The sequence below is a fragment of the Cebus imitator genome, unplaced genomic scaffold (assembly GCF_001604975.1).
Source record: "Cebus imitator isolate Cc_AM_T3 unplaced genomic scaffold, Cebus_imitator-1.0 Scaffold67, whole genome shotgun sequence".
In the NCBI taxonomy this organism is placed as follows: Eukaryota; Metazoa; Chordata; class Mammalia; order Primates; family Cebidae; genus Cebus; species Cebus imitator.
In genome coordinates, this window is record NW_016107382.1 from 457,207 (window position 1) to 465,410 (window position 8,204).

The 8,204-nt window shown below is 35.9% G+C and overlaps 1 pseudogene; it reads left to right on the forward strand.

Annotated features, from left to right (window-relative positions):
• The first annotated feature begins 1,001 nt into the window (after positions 1-1,001).
• LOC108305830 lies at positions 1,002-1,602 on the forward strand (annotated as a pseudogene).
• The last annotated feature ends 6,602 nt before the right edge of the window (positions 1,603-8,204 follow it).

The following is an 8,204-nucleotide window of genomic DNA, read 5'->3' on the forward strand; positions in this document are numbered from 1 at the left end:
TTTGGGTCTGCTGAGTTTTCTAACAGTTTTGAAACTGAAAACTAAATTGTCTCAATTAAGAGTTATACTTAAAGCAATAATTGATACCCCTGACTTAGTCACAAATGCAACATCCATTATTCAGTTGGTGGTGGGACGTACATGTATAATTCTGCTGTAAATGGGGCTCTCAAAGATGGTCATATGACAGACTGTGCGAAGTACAACCTCAAAGTGGGCATCTCAGATTATCCCAGTGACAACAGCTCCTAAACTGCTAGTAAAACTATATCCGAAGGGATAAAAAACGCAGGTCACTGGTAATTGCATAAAGGACAGCTTGCCTTCTTTGGTTGACAGAAATACAGTTTTCAAGTTAAACTGATCGATGCAAAGATTTCTGTGAATTATGTGAACAGAAATATTTCAGAAGGAGTGACGATTCCTTTAAAACTCCTATCACTGCTGTGTTACCTTAAGCCCAGCACTTACTATCTCAGTCTTTTATGGGGCCCATTCACCCAAATGTTGATAAATCCTCTCCAGATTCAAGGCTTCTCTGAGTCTGAGTAGTAAAAGACACTGGCCCTGAGGCATATATTAGGAAATCTTGAACAAAGAGGTAGAAAGTGTTAATGTTACTTTGTTGTTTCTTTTAACTTAAAGGGAACTAAGTATTATAAACACTTTTCCGAGCTCGGGCTCCCAATTTTAGGTTTTGGCAGAGAGAAATCTCAATGGCAGAATGCAAAAATGAGAAAAATATGACTAATAGATAAGAAAGATATATAAATACCAAAATTATATCTCAAATCATATCTCACCATGGAGATATAATTTAATCAAAAGTAGGAAGATATGAAAACAAAGTAGAAACAAACATTTCTTTCTTTTCACACCCATTAAAATTTTCTAGAAATCCTGAGATTTGCAGAGCCAAGCATGTATACCAGCCAGAGGGGTTGCAGTGACAGGACCACAGTGGCGCCACCAAGAGAGAACACAGGGTGAAACTAGCTGTGGAGACCCAGTGACAGGATGGGAGGCATTAGGTTTTGACAAGTTTTCATCATGCATGAGTGTAAGCTAGTCGTCCTTGGCTCAGGAGCCATTGGAATGTCAGCTCTGCCTTTACAATTTGTCCAAGGATATTATGTTGAAAATTATGATCCTATGATAGAAGACTCTTACAGAAAGCAACTTGAAGTAGATGTACAACAGTGTATGCTTGAAATCTTGGATACCACAAAAACAGAAAAATCTGCAGCAATGAGGGGTGTGTTACATGCAAACTAAACAAGGCTTTTCATTAGTTTATTTCATCATAGCATAGTCCACATTTAATGATTCCCAATATCTAAGAGAAAAGATTCTTCAAGTTAAAGACATTGAGATGTTCTAATGATTCTGGTCAGTAATAATTGTGACTGGGAAGATGAACGAGTTGTAGAAAAGGAACAAGGTCAACATCTAGCAAGACAGTAGACCAAAACTGCATTCCTATAGTCTTCTTCAAAATTACAAATAAATGTTAATTAGCTATTTTATGACCTAGTGCAACAAATTAACAGAAAAACTCCAGTGCCTGGAAAGGTTTGCAAAAAGTCATGTCAGCTGGTTTAATATACTAAATGCCTTGTAACTCTGAGCTAGGTCTGAAAAACTGTTGCCCAGTTTAACACTGCATTCCAACTTTCTTAAACCTACCAACATCTTAGAGACACTCTTCATCCACCAACGTGGTAAATGTACGAAAGTGGTGTGCTGTATTGTTTAACATGCCCCCTACTTTGTATTGAAGAGTACAATGATGTAAATCCTAAAAGCACCACTAATTTAGCATAATAAAAGAAAGTCCAAAGAACCCCTATAAAGACTATTCTAGATAACTTTCTTTCTTTAATACTTGTAGCTTATTGTCATTTTTAAAAATAAATTCAAGGTCTTTGTCATTGTATTGCACAGAATAAGCACTTTGATTAACACAGCTATATAGTTTTATAATTTTTATAAAAATTATAAAGTCAATTATAAAGTTAATTCAAAAATTAAAAATTATAAAATTATAAAGTTAGTAATGTTGTCTTTAAAATATGGTAGTCCCATCAGTATAATGTCTTAGATTAAAGATGTTGCCTTTCCTATCTGTTGGGAATAAAATGTCTATACTTTTCGAATCTCTTACTGTATGTTTGCTTTTCGTTTACCTAGTGGATGATGTTTATAGTTTTATGGACAGTAGGGGTTGATGACAAGAAGTATATATTTTCAAGCAATTGTTATGATTTAACAATTTTTGTAAATCATTTTGGGCTTCTGCAGCTATAGATTCTCACTGTGAATCTCTTGTTTGCTCATGCATAAGTGTATTTGCAATACTTAATGCACAGGTTTAGTATTTTTGACTGTTAGTGATTGTATCACATATGTAATATTTTGCTCGATATGTTAAATCAAGCTCGTTCAACCCATGGCCCACAGGTCGCATGCAGCCCAGGATGGCTTTGAATGCAGCCCAACACAAATTTGTAAACTTTCTTAAAACAGTATGAGAATTTTTGTGATTTTTTTTTTTTTAGCTCATCAGCTATCACTAGTGTATTTGATGTTTGGCCCAAGACAATGCTTCTTCTTGCCATGTGGTTCAGGGAAGCCAAAAGATTGGACACCCTTGTGTTAAATGATGTATAAGTACTATGCATGCAATGTGAGAAGTAATTTGTCATGTATAAATGATCATAAGGCTCAGCTTGCAGTAACTGTTGTGGCTTTATTTACAACGCCTTGTTGCTTTGTATTCATTAGCTTTTCAATGTAAAGACTGTGTGTCTGTGTATCAGGGACACACAGTATTTAAATTGACCAACCTAATGTTACAACTACTTTGAGGTGACTAAATGTAAACTAAAAGCCTTAATTAAAGTAGTACAATTTATCATTAGCGTTCAATAAATTCGGATTGTCACATGAGGGTTTTGATTATTTTTTTAAAAAGGAGAGAGATCCTGAGATTTGTCTCTTTTAGCACAGGAAGCAATGATCATTGGTAGGAAGGAATGATCATTGTACATTTATTCAGGAACATGTATGTCTATATGTGTGTGTATTTACTCATGTAAGTCAGAAGCAGAGACCAAAGAATGAGTGGTTGATAATATATGGGCTGATTCAGTCATTCTTTATAATTTATGCCTAAAAAAATCACAACTCTCAAGAGCATTAGATAATTGGAAATGTGGGAAAGGAGAAACTCTCCTAGGAATGCCTAGAGTCCAGTTAGATATTCTTTCTTATTTTTTTCCTAGGGATAATCCTAACTGCAAAACACAAAAACAATATATAATTTATTTCCCGTTTTCTGTGTTAGTCTCATTAATAGGGTGGCACACACCTTCCGTAGAAAGGCAACTGTGTGTTTCAATGGCAATATTCTTTCAAATAGAATGAGAATTAAGCTATTAAGTGCATTTGGTAGAGCTATTTATGTGTTTCTGCTGATTTTTTTATAAGTGAGTACAGTTGTAGAGGAAGCCCAACTATGGCTGCTGAATAAAATAGAGGATGATCAGTTAAATATGAATTTCAGAGAAACAGCAAATAAATGTTAGTATAACTCTGTCCCAAATATTGCATGAAACATAATAATGTTTGAAAAAATAAATGTTATTTATTTGAAGTTTAATTTCGCCTGGAATTCCTGATTTTATTTGCTAAACCATATAACCGCAGATCTAGGGCTCTTAGTCTACCATGATGTCAGGAATTCTGTAGTGAGGAAGGAAATAAAGTCAGGGTGATGAGGTCATATTGAACAATTTCTCAAATTTAACTTGGATGAGTCTAGAGCAGAGGAATCTACAACTGAGACTTCATAAAAATCTATTATTGACTCATAGAAATATTATTAACTAGGTATATTTCTAATTAAGAATTTCACTTCAGTGACTATGTATAGTAAGTACTAATACATTTATAGTTCTATTTATCTGTCTATGAGAACTCATACCTTCTTGATAAAACAAAAAGTAGAAAGTTTTCCTTCACATTAAATTATAGTGTTTGTTGGGCTAGGTTATTTAAGCATTATAAAGAAACTTTGTAATTTAGTTGGTTTTCATTTGGATGTTTTTATAATGTTTTAGAAAAGTGAAGAATGCATTAAAATATGATACCTTATTGAAGTTTTTTTTTGTGATTTCAATTAGTGTTTGGAAGATGTTATTGGCTCTGTTGAGCACTATGTGCTCATTCTGCTCTGATTATAGACTTTAATTTCTTATGATTAGACTGAAAAGACAGTAACAGGCTCAGGTTTATCCTTTAAGTTGTCTACTTTAAACAACTTTTCAAAGACTTCTTTCGATGAGTGTATTATTCACAAAGAAAGATAAATGTGCATGCTTAATAAATGGATTCATTGATTAATAAATCAACTAGTGAATACATTAACAGTCTGTTTTAAGTCAATGGTAATATAAAGTGGTTACTATTTATAAATAAAAAGTATTTATAATAATTCTTATCTGTGAAACCTCCATGTGCCAAGAACTCTTCTAGACATTGAAGATACAACAAAGAAGGGAAGAGAAAATTATCTGCCTTTGTGGAGGCTATTTTTTAAAAGTGGGTGTCAGACTAAGAATAATATAGATGGATAAAATGAATAAGTAAAATACACAGTATATCAGTTGGAAAGAAGGGCAATAAGAGAAAACATAAATCAAAGAAGGAAGATAAGGAGTGCAGGGAGAAGTGAGTATTTAGTTTTAAATTGAAGAGGGGATGACTCACTAAGAAGGTGACAAATGGACTAAGACTTGCAAAGAGTGAAGCCACATTTGGACAGAAAGAATAGTATGTGGAAATTTCTATGTTGCAAGCATGCCTGGAGTGTTCCAGGGACAAAAAAAGGAGGCCAGTGAAGTTAAAATAGAGTAAGTTTGATGGGAGCCATAAAAGTCACTGGAAGAGAAAATAACATGAGGCTTATTGTACAAGGCATTGGTTGAATTATCTACACGAATATTAGAAACATCAAGAAAGAAAATATCAGTGCTAATGGAGACATACAGTCAACAAGAAACTTAAAGATCCTAGGAATACCAGAAAGTGCTTAAGGATTGTTAGATTATTTCAAGATAAAGGGTAGTGATTTAATGATATTTTACTCACTTCAGACCCAAAGGTCGCTAAAGTATGGGTGACAAAACAACCATTTGTGCAACTCTGGACAGGAAAGGCAATTTTTCCTTGGAAGAGGAACGTAGGAGAACTTTCTCCAAAGATATAAAATTACTTAGGGGATGTTAATGGTTCTGTCAGGCAGAGTAGAAAGTTTCAGGTACTCAACAGAGGTGAGAGATGAAACAGAAAAGGCAGTATGGTGAGGGATTCTGAGTATGAGGAAAGGATTGAAGTCCTGTATTTCCTTGTGAAGATGAATGAATGATCAGAAACAGAGGCAAAGTGTGCAATGCTATTTGTGCTGATAGAACCAAGGCAGGTAACAGCCGTGAAGCTGCTAATGTTAGGGAAATATTAGGATATTGCCAGAATCTTACAGAGTTTTGGGGCTCCTCCTGGATGTGTGCTGTGAGGAGAATGAAGGCCAGCAAAGAAGTGGCCTCTGAGGTTTCCATTTGGCATCTCTTCTAGAAACTAAAAACTTTGTGTTTCTCTGCATTTTCCATTTTTCACTTTGAGGACTATGAATCTATGAACATATTATGTGATTTAAAAAATTAACATACAGGGTATTAATTGACTTACGACCTATGCAACTTACGACCATTCGACTATACGACCACAATCGCTAGCCACGACTGCTCCACGTCTGGCAGTGCAAACATTGCCCAGCTGGGTGTACGACAGTGCAGACCAACTTCCGGCAGCACTACCATCTCCGCGTGCACCATTTCAACTGTTATCCGAGACTCGGTAAAGCAATTTGTGTTTTGTATCTTGGATATTTTTCATCAAACCCCTCCCAAGATGTCTACCAAGAGGAAATTGTCTTTGTCTATGCCTCAGCCTGTCAAGAAGGAAAGAAAGGCCATCGATCTCGACATGAAAATGAAGGTAATTAAGCAGGACGAAGGAGAAAAGAAAGTGAATGTGATCGCACGTGATACGAAGTAACCACACTCGACTGTGTCGACGATTTTGAAAGATAAAGAAAGAATTCGTGAAGCTGTGAAAGGTTCTGCACCCATGTGATCAACAGTTATAACAAAGCAACGAAGCAGGCCCATCCACGAAATGGAGAAATTGCCATATATTTGGATGGAAGATCAAATTCAAAAACGGACACCATTAAGTCTTTTTACCGGGCAGATGAAGGTGAGAAATCTATTTCAGACTCCGAAGTAGCATGCTGGAAAAGATTACAGTCAAGAATTTGTAGCAAGCACTGGCTGGTTCCAGAGATTCAAGAAAAGACTCCAAATGCATAGTGTTCGAGTGACAGGAGAAGCAGCGAGTGCGGATGAGGAAGGAGCACGTAAGTTTGTCAACAGTCTGGATAAATTAATTACAGATGAGGGATATCTAGCAGAACAGATTTTCAATGTTGATGAAACTGGATTATTTTGGAAATGGACGCCAGCACGCACTTATAGTCACAAAGAGGCCAAAAGCATGCCTGGATTTAAAGCATTTAAGGATAGGCTAACTCTGATGCTTGGCGGGAATGTCGCAGGGTTTAAACTGAAGCCATTCTTAATTTATCACTCAGACAACCCACGCGCGTTCAAGAATGTTAACAAGCACACACTGCCCATCTACTTTCGTTCTCAACATAAAGCATGGATGACACAAGGATTGTCTGAAGACTGGTTTATGAACTGTTTTATTCCTCAAGTTCGAGAAAATTGTTTGGAGAAAGATATTCCTTTTAAGATTTTATTGCTACTCAATAATGCACCTGGACACCCACCACATCTAGGCGATCTCCATCCAGATGTAAAATTTGTTTTTCTTCCGCGAAACACGACTCCACTCATCCAGTCTATGGACCAAGGTTCGATTGCTACATTAAAGGCCAACTATCTCCGAACCACCTTCGCTCAAGCAATATCCGCTATAGATGCTGACTCAGAACTAACGTTGCAAGATTTTTGGAAACACTACAACATTTTGATGTGTATCAAGAATATCGCTACTGCCTGGGAGGCTGTGATGACAAAGTGCATGAATGGCATCTGGAAAAATTGTGTTAAGCGCTATGTTAATGATTTTGACGGATTCGACAGTGAACATGAACTTGAAACGATTCAGGGAAAAAATAGTAAAACTCGCTAAAGACTTTTCTTTGGAGTGTGAAATGGAAGATGTCGGAGAGTTGCTAGACAAAGAATCCGGAGAACTTACAAATGAAGAGCTAATCGAACTGGAAGAAGAGAGTGGTGGAAGAAGAAAGAAGAGAAGCAGAGAAAGAAGAGGAGGACCCAGAAAGAAAGTTCACCACTAAGGGATTATCAGACCGTTTATCTTTACTGAATAAACTTCTTGTACATTTCGAAGCAATGAACCCAAACATCGAATGATTTGCAAGGATTGAACGGATGGCACACAATGTGTTTCGTCCGTACCATGAAATTTATGAAGAAAAAAAGAAACATACAATTCAGACAAAGCTCACCATGTTTATGAAAAAACCAACTCCGGTAACCCCAACTGCTGCCTCAGATGACGACATCAACGATCCGCAGCCAAGCACCAGCGGCCAATAAAATGTTTCGTACATGTTTATATATTTTGATATGTTTTGCAATTGGGAAAATGTTTCCTACGGTATTTTTTACACCTGTATTTTGTATTTTTGTATGCACCTGTATTTTGTAATTTTGTATGTTTTGCAAATATTAAACCAGTTGTACTGGTAATGCAGTGTTTTACTTAAACCTGACGAATGTAAAAATAAGAAACAAAATGGTGTAGAGATTATATAAATGGCATAAAATGAACAAAGAAAATTATGATATATAACAATAATGAAGGAAAATTATGATAAAATATGACTTAAAGATTTTTATAACATCATTTCACAGTACTGTACATATAGTCTACTCAACTTACGACCAAATCGTGTTACGACCTGTCGGAACCAATCTTGGCTGTAAGTCGAGCACTAGCTCTATACCTTAATATATCTACCCTGGAATAACACAACAGAGGAAGAATATATTATTTTAATTAGCCACAAGAAGGTAGATATAAGAAATATT